General features: G+C 41.7%; 1 pseudogene; it reads left to right on the forward strand.

The window, feature by feature from the left end:
* Positions 1-14,829: 14,829 nt before the first annotated feature.
* On the forward strand, positions 14,830-18,559 carry LOC128211007 (uncharacterized; annotated as a pseudogene).
* The last annotated feature ends 913 nt before the right edge of the window (positions 18,560-19,472 follow it).

Below are 19,472 nucleotides of genomic sequence, written 5' to 3' on the forward strand. Positions count from 1 at the left end.
ATGTTATAACATCCTATTATAGTAATTATGCGTGTGCTTAGACATTAAAGCTACTAGATGAAGAGTGTTTCTTTGAAGTTGAGCCATCCTGAAGTAATCAACACATTATGTCTCCATTTTTCGTTTATAATTTTGTGCTATTCGCTAATGCTAGGTTTATATTAGGCCACGATTACCACGATGTCCCCGATTCCAGAGCATCGTGGCGAACGTAACAGAGCGTGGAGTCGAATCGGGGTGATCGTGGGGGAGCGTAACGGAACGTGGTTGAATCGGGGACATCTTGGGCATCGGGACAGATTTTAAATCAAACTTAAATTTCACCACGATTGCCCCGATTCATTTTCTAATCGTGACATAGCGTGGCCTTCGTAACAAAACGTAACGGAACGTAACGAAGCGTAACAGAACGTGGAGTACAATCGCAACAGATCGGGACCAGCGTGGACACATTTTTTCATCCCGCTTCGCTGCGACGTCTCACGATAGCTCCACGCTCTGCTACGATCTACCACGATCTGTTACGATATACACTTTTCTACCATTTATTGCTCCACGTTGCGTCACGCTCTCCTACGGTATCCCCGATTGTCGTTCACGTTCTGATACGCTCTGACACGCTCCAACACGTTTCCTCACGATAGCCACGATTTCCACGCAAGCTGCATATACATAACAGCTTTATCTACTGGTACTCTATCGTTTAATCATGCCAGCGAAACGAAAAGGTTCCAAAACTTCAAGAACTGTTGTGGTTGATGTTCATCCGCCACCACCCCCTCCCCCACCTCCACTCCGGAAGAAATTGAGGATGCTCCGACATCCCGACACCGGAGTTCGGCGTTTAATAGTTGTGTGTAATGTCCATATTGAAGCCTACTTTCAACACTTAACCATGGCTTAACCCAGCATGACCTAGGCTTTCTATTTCTTCTTCTGACTTCTAATCCGATATTTATATCACGTGTATGCTGTGACCTTTTCTTTCGTTCAACAATATATGCGTAAATTAAAACAGCCAATTCAGGATCGTCTATATCCAGCTGGTTCATTGTTGCGAATAATAAGCCTAAAGTGAATTATTTCTTGCTTAAATTTCAAATCGTGACGTAAAACGTGGGCATTTGTCTCAAATCGTAGGTCAAATCGCAGGAGATCGCAACAAAGCGGCTTTGTCGTGGGAGATCTTAACAGGACGTAACGGAACGTGGTGGAGCGTGGAAGCCAATCGTGTTGATCGCAACAAAGCGTAACAGAACGTGATGCAAATCGTGGGCTCGATCGTAGCAAAGCGCAGCAGGGCGCAACAAAACGTGCTGATTTCGTAAGGAAGCGTAACAGAACGTGGAGTAGACCATTTAATCGTAGAGCTCCCCGATTTTTTTAGCCTCTGGATAATCGGGGAGATCGTGGCCAGATGTAAACCTAGCATAACATTGAAAACATTTGAATACCTTCGTCATTATTACACAACTTTAGCCGAATATATTTTATTTGTCAACTTGAAGTTTGCAATAAAACTCTAGCTGTTTAAGAAATCTGATGCTGATTATTTTATTTATTTTTGAATTTGGTTATATGTTATCATCGTATTATTTCTAATTAAGATTATTAGAGCCTTTGCATAACAATCATTTATTCTATAAAATTGCCTTTATAATAAACAACAATATTTTTAGGGTATGAACCGAACAGTAGCCGTGCGTGTGTTATAAAAAACACTAACCCGTTTATCATGCCCTTATCGAGGGACATTCGCTAATCTCTGACACGCGTTGCATAACGCATTTACACCTTTCATGATATGACATTATTGTGTATTGTCATAAACCTGTTATGAAGAGTTCCTTGACAAAATAAAATGATAATAAATAAACTTCTGAAATATTCGGAAGGCAATTTTACAAATGAAATATAACTTACAACATACAAGAATCTTTATTTAAAGTCGTCATGATCGGTGGAACTACGATGCTCCTAATTTATAAAAAGTAACAAATCTCAGCTTATAAAAGTTCCACGACTTCTATAACAACCAAATGTACATGCCTGTGGTGTCTTTGCAACTGCTAATGCTGTGGATTTTTGTTTTAAGAATGGCTATGTAAATACAAACGTCAATTTCGTTGTAAATGAAATGAGGGAACATCTAGTCAGCTGTCTAGAAAATAAAAAAAATCCGTTTTATAGAGAAAATGAAAAGTCGCGATCCCTATGAATTTCAAATTAAAAACATTCTGTTCATGTGAAATGCCAGAATTCGTCGATAATTTAGTTATTTGCGAAAATATAACATGCAGGAAAATATTCCACATGAAATGCGTCGGCATAAAAATTAAAATTAAAAGATCAGTTGGCAGAAATACATAAGGCAACTGGTCGTGGAAGCGCATCTGCTGCAACAAAATCAATAGTTAAACAAAAGAAGGATAATAGAATTCCTGAAGTACTGAGATAACTTACAAATTTGATTTACATGTAGTCAAGCATTGTTATTTTTTGTATTACTATTATCAATAGTATACTTATAACTGAATTTAATATGAAAAAAACACACACTCAATGTGTTTGTTATTCATGACATTAATTTCAGTACATGTGCATATTTCATGTTTTTATCTTTGCCTAAATTTATTTTATGTTTTATTGATATAAAATTTGAAATAAATAGTGACATAATTATCATCAAATATCTAATGTTTTAATCAACTGTAATCTTTTGTAATCCTATTACCCCCCGTGGTCATTAACACCTTTTTGATCACGCCCGATAGCTACTATAAAACAGAGACCGGAGGAGACCGGGACCGGATGAGACCGGGACCGGGAAATAGTATCGCCCCAAAATCAACTACCGTACTGTATAGAAGATTAATTGTTACTGAAATCTTAATTATCGAATTAGTGTAACTAAGGAAAACCCGGGCCATTGTTCCATTGTGTCAAATGTCGTTTATCGGGTCAATCACTGGGGCTTAATTTTACTCTGATAAATGTAAATGAAACCGGGTACCACCTTCACGTCTTTTATTGACTTGTTTATGCTGACGACTTTACTTTTTTACAGCAGCAAGCAAAGTAAGATATCTACAATATACATATGTTCAGCCTGGGTTGACTGGTGTTACACTGAGACGGTTCACCGGACAAATTAATAAAGTAATTATCATAAAGCAGCCTCATACATTACACACACGTGTACTTCTTACAAACGTAACGGATATGAAAACACACTAGTCCATTTTGTGACTGTTGTTTTATTTGAAGCCAAAGCACAAGTGTAGCATTCCAAAAAAGAATATATATATATATACGCTTTGCAGGAGCCCGTTCATACACTTCCCTCTGCATTATGTCAGGACTTGGTATGCATGATTTATGAAGAGAGTTGTATTATCACACCACAATCAGTAAGACAAGAGTGCAAACAGCAACAAGCGTATTTTTATTGACAAAATATGCTGCTTTTTGCAAATAATGGTCCAGTTCGCCATCTGTAAGGATTGTGTTCATGTAAAGACGCAGACTGAACATGGTACTCGATCGTCCTCATGGATATATTGCAAATGAAATATGTAATGCAATTCGTCTTTATGCAATAAATGCAGGACGATTCACACCACAATTAAAGACAAGCATCATCAATATAATAATAATAATAATAATAATAATAATAATAATAATAATAATAATAATAATAATATCAACATTAATAATAATAATAAAAAAAAAAAAAAAAAAAAAATAATAATAATAATAATTTTCATTTACTGTTGTTGGTGATGATGTATTTGTTGTCGTTGCTGATGCAAGTGTTGCTGTGGTTGTAATTGTGTTGTTGGGGTATAATATATTACCAGTACACAACTAGTCCAACGGTAAAAACTAACCAAAACGAATTAATGGCTGAAAACATTTACTAAATTGAATAACATCGCGTGGGAAAAAAGCGAACTGATTTTCCTTAATGCCACCTCCGTTGGACCTCACACGATTCTAACTCGTTAAATGATATGACTTATACATTATGTTATTGGGTATGAAGGTACGTATAAATAAAGAGTTTCTTGAACCGCCCGAGGTTGTAGATGGCCGTGTCTATTCGCTTTAAGATGTTCAACATAGAAACACTTGTGCCGGGTCACATGGTATCTAAGTGGTGCAGAAGTGGCAGAAGTGCTTAATAATAAAGTTCGATCTACCGTAGTTGAAATATGTTTATTCAGTTTTCAGACGATAATATATGTGCATTTGTGCAAACAACTATGTTATTTGTTGCATGTGCTCACTGCTACTAATTATATATTATTCTAGTAGAAGCATTAATGGCAGGTATCACCATCTAGTGGCATAGTTGACTCATCTTACATATATGCAAGTGAGTTACCTCCAATACATAGTCATGCTTAATTGTCTTGATATATATAAATTTCACTGTTTCAGTCACAAGCGACAATTTAAGTCCCCTATATTGGGATCAAGTGTTCTTAATAATGCCACTAATTGTCTATGGAGAATGCAAATGTTAATTAGAACACGACATGGTTATGTCATCTTATAACGAAAATATCCACAACATTGCCTCCAAAGCCTACCAGATGTGTTTGCATTGGTATGTCAATTGCTTTTTGTTCGGTCACAAGCAATCATTTATCTCCCTTAATTATGTCAATTGTCTATGCATAATCCATGCACATGCATGAACACAGCGTGGTACATGACAACTTAGCACGGAAACATCCACAACGGCCTGTGGTGCACACTTTCTTGCAGCCACATTTGATGAGCTCGCGACATCCCTTTGATGCTTCTGGTAGCGGGGTCCAATATGGCTCCCATCCATCGTTTGTTTTCGTCCAACCCCACGCTGCCGGATCTGGTAGTTTCATTTGTGATCTGATCGATTGCCCCCACACATGGCCACCTTGATAAGTAGCTCTTTTGGCATGCTCAGTGAGAGCTGCTTTCGTTGGAGGTAGACTGTCGTACTTGAATCTGCCTTTTCTTGTGAAGAGATCTTTCCTAACTTCATTGACGTCTTTGAGTTGGCTGGTTCGGTCGTAGACAAGAATGACAAATCTCTCTATCAGAGAAGTAGCTTCTGTACTAATGACATCAGTGCCGCTGCACAAGTCTACAAATGCTTCTGTTATCTCTGGGTACACACGCCAAACGGCCCACATGGTTTTCTTTCCTTTCCCAGCGAATGCGGACACCGTATCACATCCCGTGAATGCGTGAAACATCGGCAACGATGCAGCTTTCGGTGAGCCTAGTGCACACGCAATTTCATGGGCTGGTAGATAACAAAATCCCTTGCCTGTGCCAAAGGCCACCCATAACTCTTCGACACCAATTTGCTCTACATATGCAATCGCTAGAACGAGGATGTCAGTGTCTACGGTCCTGATAAGGCACTTTTTACTGCCTTTGTTTGCAGCATCACTGGCATGAAGAATGACTCTCGTGTCCGCCTCTTCATGATTGCATGGACTAATGTAGGCACAGTCTGCATTTGGTTGTGAGCAGAGTACGTCTACTCCATCAGTGGCATACACCTCGTGTTCTGTTTGTTGTCTGTTTATAACAGCGTGTGTCAAAAAGTCAAACAGCTCTACTTTGTTTTCTGCCACACAGAGAAACTTCATCCAGTTCGTCGGAATTTTAGATGTTCCCAAAACTCTCCGTCTGATCCCTGTTCCTCTCTTCTTCCTTGTTGATTCCTTCAGACTGTCAGGTATGTATGCATCCCAAACCACATCCACGCGTTGTGCATTCTGTAACTGTCTGTCAATGTATGGCAAAAATATGGCAGAGGCATATTCGTTGAAGGTTACCGCTGTTCTTGGAGCAAGTAAATGCACTACTGCGGCACCATCCAAGATTATACAGTCCACTGTAGGTCCATCAGTCTTAGGAGTAATCAGGCTTTGCAGGCATGGAATCAAATCTGACTTGTTGCTTGCACGCAGCTTCCCATGATCTGAGAGACTTGGTGCGTAGGGATGATTCTCATACATGAAGAAGTCGTCTTGGTTAACTGCTCGTGTTTGGCAGGATACATACAGCTGCGACATAAGTTCGCGATCAACTTCTAGGTCAGCTACTTGCAGCTGTGAACGAGATGGATTTTTTTTCTGTGGTCTGCTGAAGAGTGGCAATTGCTGTTTCGCTATGGGGTCTGAGATGGGTTTTTCTGCCTTCACTAGCCTCTGCTCTACATAGGCATTGTACGCTTTCACGCCTATTTGTTCTATGTTCCTGACCGTCTTAACTACGGACTCACTGACTATGTCCTTTGTGTCCAGGACTAGAAGATCAGCACTTTCTTCAAGAAAGGGATTCCCCATGTCTTCAATAGTTGACACTAGAGACATTACCTGCTTGGCAAATGCAGTTTGTACTGCTGGAGTCTGCTCATGGTGACCGGTGGCATCATCTTGAGCAGTGAACGCGGTCTCAAATTCAATTGTTATCCTTGCTAGCTCAGGTCCTGCAACCATCCAACGTCTGAACGCACTCGGATTTTCTGTGAGGCCTACTGCACCCCCAGATCCCTTCACCATCGCAATGTTCTGCTCATGACCTTGATCAATTGCCATTCCAGATGATACACGAGCAGTTTTGTGAATCACAAAGTTACCATTCTGGAATTCAGTGTGTAAGTCTGGATGAACCTGTGAAAGCGTGTTCAAGTCTCGAATGTGAACAGGTAGCCATCGGGCATAGTTGGTTTGATCCAGTGCAAAGAACCACGGAGTCAGCTTGTTCAGGGTCTCTACGTAGAGGCAAAAATTGCCATCGCGTTCAGCTCTAACGAACATCAATACCATGAGTTGCAGTTTCAGAGTTAGCCACCAATATTGAAAGTGAGGGCATGCCACAACCCATTGCTCCTCCCAGTCGCCAATTTCAACTTTTGGATCTTCTTCAGGAAGTGAATCGATGTACGCCTGGTACGCCTTGTGCTTGAGGATGGCAAGGCTAGCAGCTGTGACTTGATGGGCATGTCTCGTCTTTGTGACATGAGCTACTTTAATAAATGAGTCTGCAGTGCCGGGCGTTGTTACATCTGCTTGAACAAGGGCTGATGTCCAACCGCTGTCTTGCAGCCAAGTACCAAGTGCTCGAAATGCAGCAATTTCAATATGTAGCCCACCAAACATAATGAGATATTTGTCTTCACCGTGTGTAACTGGCCAGGACATCTGAATCTGCTTTGCCAAGGAATACAGGGGTTGGTCTACAGCCATGACTGCGATCTGACCCGGATTGACATAATGTGTTGCATTTCTGATCACATCCATCCCATGCTTGACCATGGCAACTGTGTGCGCACTCTCATAAAAGAGTGGCAACAAGGAACCCAAGGTGACTGGATGTGGTTCTTGGGACTGTCGGGAAGCATGATACGCAGCCCATGACACATATTCACCTTTTTCAAGTTTGGTCTTGTCTACTAGACGTCTCACTTGGACAAGCCATTCTTGTTCTTCAAGCATTGCCTCTTGAACGGAAGTTTCAGCTGGCGTAACAGGACCAACAATTGCTACTGGAATACACATTGTTTTTGTGCGTAGTATTGCTGGTGGGACATCTGCATAGGCGTCTGGGAGTGGCACAACCTTTCGCTTGTCATCGTGTGGTGATGCAGGATGGAGCAAGGTTATACCTCTGTCAGTTCCAGGTACAGCCTCTGTCGGAAACTGGAAGAGTGATATGCTTGTTCCGTGGAAGGAATCGTGTGCGGTAGCTGATGTTGGGTTGTGATCACAGTTATCAAGGGCACCTACTGTGAACAGTCCTAGCTTCATATTGACAGGACAAACGACGCCTTCTGCTTCAAATCTATCACATGTTCCATTTGCCAGATCAGTGATAACCTGCAAAACACGGTCATAGCACACGCTCATGCCAAGCTGAAACATCATGTCAACCAGTCTCTTCTTGCGTGTTGCAGCGTGTAGTTTTAGGCCAATATATAGAGGCAGCGGTGTTTCACGATCCGCTTTATGTCTGACCTGTCCAGAGGTAGATGCATGCCTGGAATGTTTACAGCATTGAAAAGGAACATCTGTGATATGGTTAGGGCTGCTTGTAGGTCTGAGCCTTCCTTTGCGGACTGATCCTTTATGCTCGGTCCCTGAAGAACCATGTCAACTAATGCCTTCAAAGACTTGGGTATGACATGTTCTTGACACTGTGGGGGAAATGACCCATTGAATAAGGACACATTGTCGAACATGTCTAATCGCACTATTTCAGCCGCCTTTGCAATATGGATTGCATCCAGATCATAGTCTCTATGGCGATTCGCTTCCTGTACAAGATTTGCTACATCAGAGTTAAACATGAAAATCACACCTTGACCCTGACTACATTTACTCGTATGTGCTGAGAGATCTGGTATTTGTGACAAGATTTTGTCCTTCAATCGTGTTGCATGCACACTGTCCTTAACACCCAGTTCCTCCATTCTGTTATTGTACAACTGGACCAGGTTAGCTAACCTGAACGAAGGTCGCTCTTCATCACACCTAGCCTCGTCAATGTATGCAAGCAGTTCAGCAAACACAATGCCATGGATGTTACCATCGGAGTTACTCTCATGTGATTGTTCCAAAAACTGTGCATGTTGTTTGTACAGAGACGTCAAACAGTTTGCATGGTATTCTGCTTCAGTAGCTACCATGTCGCCACCAGCTAATTTGGTTAACAATGTAGAGTCGCAAAGATCAGTCGCACATTTTCGCACTTTTCTGTCCAAAGCAAAGGTTGAAGCCACACGCTTGTATCTATCTGAAGACGAAATACTCTTGTCACAGAAAAAGCATAATTTGTCTGAAAAAACGCTGAAACTTGCAGATGGATTGCTTACTGATCTAGTGATTTTAACATCACTTAGTCCGGAATCATTTCCTGACGTACTGCTCTTCACCTTGCGCTTCAATACCCGCTGTAACTTAGTCCTGTTGTACTGAACCCTGCAGGATTTATGCCAGGAAGCTTCGTGCCGTTTTAATGTCTCAACATCCATATTCACCAGGTCTATGGTAATTGGTAAGACCTCAGCATTGCGAAACTCCTTCAAATAGTCCACCAATGTTGTGTAACCTTTTCCAGAATCACTTGCTTTGGATTTTGCTGGACATTCCAAATGTTCCGAAGTGTTTGATTGGCAAAATATGCATAGATGCCATTTAATAGACACGTTTTTATCGTCTCTGCTGTCCACCTCAGCCATGGCTAATGAAAGTACTACACGTGTTCCCGCTAAATTGTCCAATATAGCCATGATAGATTTCTTCACTGGCCCATCTCTATCCAACGCCTTGTGTTCATGCGAGCTTCATAGTAGACACAAACCTACAACATCAATTATAAGATAAATAAGAACTCAATTAGGAAGTGGCACAGATAGTCCAGTGGCTTAGGTCCCAAAATCACAATGTTTGTGCATTTATGTTAGTGTATAAGCGAAAAATCCCACATCTGCCACCAGGTGGCGCTATGTGGTGCCACATGACACCAGGGGGCGCTGCAGAAGTGTTTCCATGTTATGCTATTATGTAACAAGACATATATGCTGCAAACAGAATGTAAAAATGTTACCTAGATCACAAGTTATGGTCACTTATGTAAATATATAAGCAAAAAACTCCCACCTCTGCCGCTAGGTGGCGCCACCTGGCACCAGGTGGTGCTGTCGAAGTGGTTCTACAGCAGAAAAAGTCTGTAATGGTCATATGTATATGTGTGCAAAATTTCATGCTTGTTTCCAAAAGTGCACAAACATTGTGATTTCGGGAGGTAAGCCATTGGACTATAGCAGCGCTTTGATTTGTTCACGTTGCATGTTAAGTATTTTGGGCCGGTTGCCTGTAACTATTAAATAAAATGTAAACTGGAATAAACTTGTTTAAAGAGCCAATGAAGAACAATATTGAATGCTTCCCCTTTAATATATTTGCTATGTAAGTTGTAGGGGTGTAATTCGGCACCAAATGATTGAATTCATTCGATTGACTTTAGCATAAAATGGGTATTCTGTTGTATCTGATTATTTTGCTTTATCATGTTTTTCTACCATAAGTACGCCATGAGTTTATTTTAAGTATTGGACAAATAGGATGGGGATGGTGCCGGTACATAACCAATTCGACCCACTGGTGGGTATATGGGCATGGTGTTTCCCTGTAGGACCCAAGGTCAAGCCGAATGTATTGTGGGTAAAGGGTCACCGGGCGATTTTTTTTTATTTTTAAATTAAATAGAAACATAACGTTTTCCAGAGCTTGTCTAATTCTCTAAGTCAAGAAATGTTTGCTTTATATGGAGATTTTCCATATTCCGTGGGCCTGCAAATGCATGTTCTATGATTTTTTGATGATGATCAATGGTTATTATTGTAAAGTGAATATTGATGTTTTTGCTGAGTTTGTAAGTTTTGAAATTGGATCCTTAAGGTAAACATACACTCAATTATGGAATCTCCTAAGCCATTTCATTTCCGTAAACATATGGTTCAATAACGTTTGTGGCGTGTCCTTGTGAGTACGTTAATTAAGATTTAGAAAACAATATATTTGCCAATCGGCCTCCAACAACAACCAGCGTAATTCTAATTTTTAACTTAACATGCACACCATCATAGTTTTGTTCCATGCAGAGAGTTAACATTAACAGATTATTTTGATGAACAGCTTTCTTGAAAAATATTTTGAAAACTACAAACCAATATTATGATAACAGTGTTCATAATGGTAAATACATACATTGGCTTAGTATTGTCCAAAGTTCAATAGCTACCAGGGTAAAGTATCGTCCAAAGTTTAGGTTCAGTATCGCCCTTGGTTCAGTATCGTCCATGGTACAGTATCGTCCATGGTTCAGTATCGTCTATTGTTAAGTATCATCTATGGTTCCGTATCGTCTAGGGTTCAGTATCGTCTAGGGTTCAGTAACGTCAGGGGTCAGTATCGTCTAGGGTTCAGTATCGTCTATGGTTCAGTAACGTCAAGGGTCAGTAACGTCAAGGGTCAGTATCGTCTAGGGTTCAGTATCGTCTAGGGTTCAGTAACGTAAGGAGTCAGTATCGTCTAGGGTTCAGTATCGTCTATGGTTCAGAAACGTCAAGGGTCAGTATCGTCTAGGGTTCAGTATCGTCTAGGGTTCAGTATCATCTAGGGTTCAGTAACGTCAGGGGTCAGTATCGTCCAGGGGTCAGTATCGTCTATGGTTCAGTAACGTCGAGGGTCAGTATCGTCTAGGATTTAGTATCGTCTAGGGTTAAGTATCATCTATGGTTCAGTAATAGGGATGCAAACGAATGGCAAAATTGATATTCGAATATTCGGTAATTCTTTCGATCGAATATTCGAATATTCGATTACCGAAATACGTATTTTAGAAGATGTATTAAATATTATTATTATTCGCTAAAGCAATAGCCGGGGCATTTTTTACCCTACTTTGTCGTAGCCAGTACGCGCAACGGACCCTGATTTCCCCAAATGAGCTTTTGAAATTCTCCATTTTCAGGAAGTAAAAAGGCAAAACATTATAAACAACAAATTGAATAATTCAATTCCGCTGCCTTTTGTAAACAATGTGAAATTAGATGGATTCCTAGTCAAACAGTGCTTTGCACTTATGTAGGGTCTTTCCGTAGGATAATCAGCCTCGTTCTGAGATTGACCTCTAAATTGACTAAATAAAGATATGGAAACCCCAAACCAACTCGGTTCTAGTAAAATAATTAAACGAAAACATAAGTGTATTGGAATCAGCTATTGTACAACAAGAGAGGAAATATATCCTAAAATCCATTTCAAAGCACGAAAATTGTATCGAAACATGGAAACAGTTTATTCAAAAAGCACATATATACAACAACATTTTTGTAGCACATGGCATTCATATCATCACTTCCATTTGCGCTTTGTTGTACAGTAGTTGCAGCCAAGACAATACATTGTTGTTAAAGCCGATCCCTAGCTAGTTGTTGTAAAAGTAGGGGGACCTTTTATAGTACCCGGCGATATGTACCTAAATGACACATGACGCGTGTCTAGTCATCACATTCACACCTCTGGCATAAGGGGCCAATCGTTGTAAAAACAAGACAAACGAACTTTATAAACAACATCAGCGTTGTAGGCAAAATGTGTTTTATTCTCTTTATTGAACTTTTTTCGAATATTCGAATACCGATTTTGACATTCGAATACCAAACGTTTGATCGAATATTCGAATATTCGAATATTCGTTTGCATCCCTATTCAGTAACGTCAGGGGTTAGTATCGTTCAGGGGTCAGTATCGTCAATGTTCAGTATCGTCCAGGGGTCAGTATCGTCTAGGGTTCAGTATCGTCAAGGGTCAGTATCGTCTAGGGTTCAGTATCGTCTAGGGTTCAGTATCGTCTAGGGGTCAGTATCGTCAAGGGTACAGTATCGTCTATGGTTCAGTATCGTCTAGGGTTCAGTATCGTCTAGGGTTCAGTATCATCTATGGTTAAGTAACGTCAGGGGCCAGTATCGTCCAGGGGTCAGTATCGTCTATGGTTCAGTAACGTCGAGGGTCAGTATCGTCTAGGTTTCAGTATCGTCTAGGGTTCAGTATCATCTATGGTTCAGTAACGTCAGGGGTCAGTATCGTCCAGGGGTCAATATCGTCTAGGGTTCAGTATTGTCAAGGGTTTAGTATCGTCTATGGTTCAGTATTGGCAATGTTAAGTATCGTCCAGGGGTCAGTATCGTCTAGGGTTAAGTATCGTCAAGGGTCAGTATCGTCTAGGGTTCAGTATCGTCTAGGGTCAGTATCGTCCAGGGGTCATTATCGTCTAGGGTTCAGTATCGTCAAGGGTTTAGTATCGTCTATGGTTCAGTATTGGCTAGGGTTCAGTATCGTCAAGGGTCAGTATCGTCCATGGTTCAGTATCGTCTAGGGTCAGTATTGGCATTGTTCAGTATCGTCCAGGGGTCAGTATCGGCTAGGGTTCAGTATCGTCAAGGGTCAGTATCGTCCATGGTTCAGTATCGTCTAGGGTCAGTATCGTCAAGGGTACAGTATCGTCTAGGGTCAGTATCGTCTAGGGTTCAGTATCGTCTAGGGTCAGTATCGTCCAGGGGTCATTATCGTCTAGGGTTCAGTATCGTCCAGGGGTCAGTATCGTCTAGGGTTCAGTATCGTCTAGGGGTCAGTATCGTCAAGGGTACAGTATCGTCTAGGGTCAGTATTGGCAATGTTCAGTATCGTCCAGGGGTCAGTATCGGCTAGGGTTCAGTATCGTCAAGGGTCAGTATCGTCCATGGTTCAGTATCGTCTATGGTTCAGTATCGTCCAGGGGTCAGTATCGTCTAGGGTTCAGTATCGTCTAGGGGTCAGTATCGTCAAGGGTACAGTATCGTCTAGGGTCAGTATCGTCTAGGGTTCAGTATCGTCTAGGGTCAGTATCGTCCAGGGGTCATTATCGTCTAGGGTTCAGTATCATCTATGGTTAAGTAACGTCAGGGGCCAGTATCGTCCAGGGTTCAGTATCGTCTAGGGTTCAGTATCATCTATGGTTAAGTAACGTCAGGGGCCAGTATCGTCCAGGGGTCAGTATCGTCTATGGTTCAGTAACGTCAGGGGCCAGTATCGTCCAGGGGTCAGTATCGTCTATGGTTCAGTAACGTCGAGGGTCAGTATCGTCTAGGTTTCAGTATGGTTCAGTATCGTCCATGGTTCAGTAGCGTCCATTGCTCAGTATCGTCCATGGTTCAGTATCGCCCATGGTTCAGTATCATTCATGATCCAGGGTTCGGTATCGCCGTTCTAGGGTCCAGTATCGTCCATGGTTCGATCAGTATCGTCCAGGGTCCAGTATCGTCCATGGTTCAGTAAAGTTCAGGGCTCAGTATCGTCTATCGTTCAGTATCGTTCAGTATCGTCTATGGTTCAGTAGCGTCAATTGTTCAGTTTCGTCTATGGTTCAGAATCGTCCATTGTTCAGTATTGTCCATTGTTTATTGTAGTTCAGGGTTCAGTATTGTCTATGGTTTAGTATTGTCCATGTATTTTATTACTTTTTTCTCCTCTTTTGTAGCAAGGACTTTGAAGATTACGCCCCACCCCTTGACCCGCTAGTGAGGTATTTCAGAAATATAATGATAATATATGATGTAGCTTTTCGAACGGGCGTATAGAATGATCGATTACGTTTCGAGTATTTTAAATTCTTGTTTTCCCTCAGGAATGTTTTAAAAATAATAAATTCGATGGAAATATTACAATAGTTTGTGTGTGTTTAAATCGATCCGTTAACATTTCACATCAATTACTGACGTACATGTACTGGGAACATACACTCATAGTTTTTAAGTTGCAAAAATATGAGCTGTGAAACTTGGACATACTTTTCAACCTTTTTTTGCGACTTATTAGTTAGAATACATAAAAAAGCTATGTAGTTGTATTTTGCCACTGTTTAAGAAGAAGTTTTACATCAGTTTACATGAATATATTCTGCTGAATAGACCCCCGTCTTAATGGTAGTCCGCTGACTTCATTTTTGCAAGTATTCACCCTTAAACAATATGTTTGATTTGACAAAGACAACGAAGAAGTACAAAGCTGTCGAACGGAATTTACTACACTTATCATACGTTCGCCCCAAATGCATATCGTGTGTGGCCCAGTTAAGGCTAAGTATTGTTCACCTGAGCAACGCTAAAGCAATGGCTAGTTCAAGCCTTACGATATAGTAATTCAAATTTAAGTGAATAACAATGACATAGTTAATTATTCACAAACAAGATAAGAAAGGTTATATAAAAGTAAGGAAATACTAACAATTACAGGGCGGTTCATACGTACAGTATTGATGTGCCATCAGATTTACGGTGTCGAAAAGAGGCAGATATATAACCTTGTAAAATATAAAGGATGGTGACAATTAACGTAAATTTGATATTTGCACTTTCTTTTGTGATCATAAAATCATCGACGACATTAAGTACCGACAACGAAATATTAACGGCTTCTACAGAAACCACTGACAAAAATGAAACCGGAATCGGTGAAGAGAAAGGATTGTCACTTCCGCCATGGTGCTTTGATCCCCCTGGAACAGATTGCACGTGGTACAGGGACTGTCTCTCAGTAAGTTCAGCTTCACGTGATACAGGGACTGCCTCTAAGTCAGTTCAGCTTCACATGATACAGGGACTTCCTCTCAGTTAGTTCAACCGCACGTGATACAGGGACTTCCTCTCAGTAAGTTCAGCTTCACGTAATACAGGGACTGTCTCTCAGTAAGTTCAACTTCACGTGATACAGGGACCGCCTCTCAGTAAGTTCAGCTTCACGTGATACAGGGACTGCCTCTCAGTTAGTTCAACTTCACGTGATACAGGGACTGCCTCTCAGTTAGTTCAGCTTCACGTAATACAGGGACTGTCTCTCAGTAAGTTCAACTTCACGTGATACAGGGACCGCCTCTCAGTAAGTTCAGCTTCACGTGATACAGGGACTGCCTCTCAGTAAGTTCAACTTCACGTGATACAGGGACTGCCTCTCAGTTAGTTCAGCTTCACGTGAAACAGGAACTGCCTCTTAGTTAGTTCAGCTTCAAGTGATACATGAACTGCCTCTAAGTAAGTTCAACCGCACGTGATACAAGGACTGCCTCTCAGTAAGTTAAGCTTCACGTAATACAGGAACTGCCTCTCAGTTAGTTCAGCTTCACGTAATACAGGAACTGCCTCTCAGTTAGTTCAACCGCATGTGATACAGGAACTGCCTGTCAGGAAGTTCAACCGCATGTGATACAAGGACTGCCTCTCAGTTAGTTCAGCCTTACGTGATACAGGAACTGCCTCTCAGTTAGTTCAACCGCACGTGATACATGGACTGCCTCTCAGTAAGTTCAGCTACCCGTGGTACAGGGACTGCCTCTCAGTTAGTTCAGCTTCACGTGATACATGAACTGCCTCTCAGTTAGTTCAGCTTCACGTGATACAGGGACTGCCTCTCAGTAAGTTCAGCTTCACGTGATACAGGAACTGCCTCTTAATTAGTTCAGCTTCACGTGATACAGGGAATGCCTTTTAGTAAGTTCAGCTTCACGTGATACAGGGACTGCCTCTCAGTAAGTTCAACCGCACGTGACACAGGGACTGCCTCTCAGTAAGTTCAACCGCACGTGACACAGGGTTGGCCTCTCAGTAAGTTCAGCTTCACGTGACAAAGGGACTGCCTCTCAGAAAGTTAAGTTTTCAAGAGATACAGGGTTGGCCTATTAATAAGTTCAACCCCACGTGGCGCAGGGACTGCCACTCAGTAAGTTCAACCGCACGTGACACAGGGACGGCCTCTCAGTAAGTTAAGTTTGCAAGTGGTACAGGGACTGCCTCAGTAAGTTAATATAGGACGTGGTACAGGCTCTTACATATGTTTTCTCTTTTGCATATACATCTCGTAAGCTTTCGTTTGGCAAGCAGTTCCTTAAATATAACTTATACAACATTGACAACATACAGAAGGTGGACGGATGTAACGGAAGTAACGACTCGTACGCTATTGGATTCGGTGAGCGGATCTGCACTGACTTCACGAACAGTAGGGCTGAGTTCTCCCCCCCTTGGACAACGATGGGTGGACGCCACACGTGCATGTCTTCAGGTGCATAGTTACATCGATTCTCGTTTGTAATAAATTCTACTATTAGTACCACATGTTTACAGTCGCAAGGTTTTTGTTTTATTTACGTTGACGTTATTTTAACACTGGTAAGGTAACCGTATCACAAGCTCAACATCACACGTAACACGTATAGCTCCCCATGCAACAAGCAACACCTCAAACGCAACACGTATAGCTCCCCATGCAACAAGCAACACCTCAATCGCAACACGTTTAGCTCCCCATGCAACAAGCAACACCTCAAACGCAACACGTATAGCTCCCCATGCAACAAGCAACACCTCAAACGCAACACGTTTAGCTCCCCATGTAACAAGCAACACCTCAAACGCAACACGTATAGCTCCCCATGCAACAAGCAACACCTCAAACGCAACACGTTTAGCTCCCCATGCAACAAGCCACACCTCAAACGCAACACGTTTAGCTCCCCATGCAACAAGCCACACCTCAAACGCAACACGTTTAGCTCCCCATGCAACAAGCAACACCTCAAACGCAACACGTTTAGCTCCCCATGCAACAAGCAACACCCCAAACGCAACACGTTTAGCTCCCCATGCAACAAGCAACACCCCAAACGCAACACGTTTAGCTCCCCATGTAACAAGCAACACCTCATGCAACAAGCCACACCTCAAACGCAACACGTATAGATCACCATATAACAAGCAACACCTCAAACGCAACACGTTTAGCTCCCCATGCAGCAAGCAAAACCTCAAACGTAACACGTATAGCTCCCCATGCAACAAGCAAAACCTCAAACATAACACCTACAGCTCCCCATGCAGCAAGCAACACCTCAAATGTAACACGTATAGCTCCCCATGTAACAAGCAAAACCTCAAACGTAACACGTATAACTCCCCATGTAACAGGCAAAACCTCAAACGTAACACGTATAGCTCCCCATGTAACAAGCAAAACCTCAAACGGAAGACGTATAGCTCCCCATGTAACAAGCAAAACCTCAAACGTAACACGTATAGCCCCCCATGTAACAAGCAAAACCTATTGCTAACACATAACGTATATAGCACACCTTGTCAAACTATAGTTTACACGTATCGCATGTAGATTATCTAATTAAAGCAATAGCTCACATTGCATATAGCCTCCATGGTACAGGCTCACACGTAACACGTATTGCTCACCAAGTCACAAGCTTTATTTCAAACGTAACTCATAAAGCTAACCTTAATAAAAGCAATAGCTCACACGTAAAGCACATAGCTCATCATGCAAAAAGCCACCTTAAAACGAGTAACTAGCACGTTACACATTGCACCTCACCTTGTGACAAGCTATTGATCACACATTACGTATAAAGCTCACATTTTCATGAGCGTTAGCTCAAATTTTAGGCATGTGTATACGTGAAATAACTGACACCGCATTGAGCTGACATTAGCGAGTCTAAGAACCACGTAACACATATCGCTCACATTTTCTTTACAATATTGCACTATTAAGCTATTTGAGAGATGTGCTTAACCAATGTAATGGTATTCAGTTTTATATTAAACATCCTGACTTTTTTTCCAGAAAAGTCTAGTTCCTGCTCTAAAACCGCTTAAACCGATGACGTGTAAAGAAGTGCAGACGTTCGCCTTTCATACGCATGGGCAGTGCTACACGCGCGCGGCGGCTGGCGTCCCCACGTTCTGCAACCTGGGATGGGCAGACTGGTTGCGGATATCATGGATCGTGAAGCAGGCCCTCTGGAGAGAGGCGGGAGAGACGGTCAACCAGGCCGTTCATATTCTGGGACAATGCTCCACTGGGCTGTTTGGATAGAAAAATAAAACGGACACAGGTTGAATGTCCAGTTATGTTATTCCCTGTATCCCTAAATACAGTCCTTCTACCTACCCATTGCTTAAACGTTACCTATCAAGTTTTTGTTTCTGTTTCGAAACTGTTCTTATGATCGGCCCTTCATCAAGGTATTGTATGGAAAGCCATAAGTCCCGAGGGTATCTTCACAGGAATTTCCCGCAGGTCCGCAATTACACAGGGGTGCGTTTCAAAAAAGAGTTTTAGCGTAAATTGAAATTATCTCGGTGTCATAGTTTCAATATTTTGTTACATATTTCAGTGAATTGAACTTGAGTCAGCATTGAAAATGAACACCAAGTTGAGTAAATAAAAAAATCGATGTACATGTATGTTGTTAATCTTTAAACAGGTTTGAGTTATTAAAGTTAAGATTAAAATCCTTTATTGAAACGGTACCGCACTTAGCTAGCCCGCAGTAACTGAAGCAGTTTGCCGTGCCGTAGTTACAAGTTCCGCAATCCCGCACATAGAAAACTCACTAGTTGCGCCGCTAATGAATCCCGCAGTTAGCAATACCGCTGTTTGCTAAGTGTGGACGTGAGGTATTGGAAAGCCATAGTTCCCGCGAATCCGCGCTTAGCAAATCCCGCAGTTACTGAGTTATAGATAAGGATGTAACAATTCCGCAGTCCGCACTTAGCAGGCTCACTTACTGTTATAATTTTATGGAAAGTCATAAGTTCTGATGGTATTTTCATAGGAAATTCCCCCAGATCCGCATATATGGAGGCCTGTGTAATTGCGGACCTATATGACTTTCCATATAAACACGCAGTTACGAAATGAAACGCTTTGAAACATTTCAACGCAAGTACGCAATTGTTACCTTAGCGGTAATTAAACGGATGTTTGTCACTACACATGCGCATTTTGAACATACCAAAGGGGATCCCTTTCTTGATTTAATAATTGTCAGTCAAAATATGATTAAAGGTAGAAGAAGCG

The sequence above is a fragment of the Mya arenaria genome, chromosome 12, assembly GCF_026914265.1.
Source record: "Mya arenaria isolate MELC-2E11 chromosome 12, ASM2691426v1".
Taxonomy (NCBI): Eukaryota; Metazoa; Mollusca; class Bivalvia; order Myida; family Myidae; genus Mya; species Mya arenaria.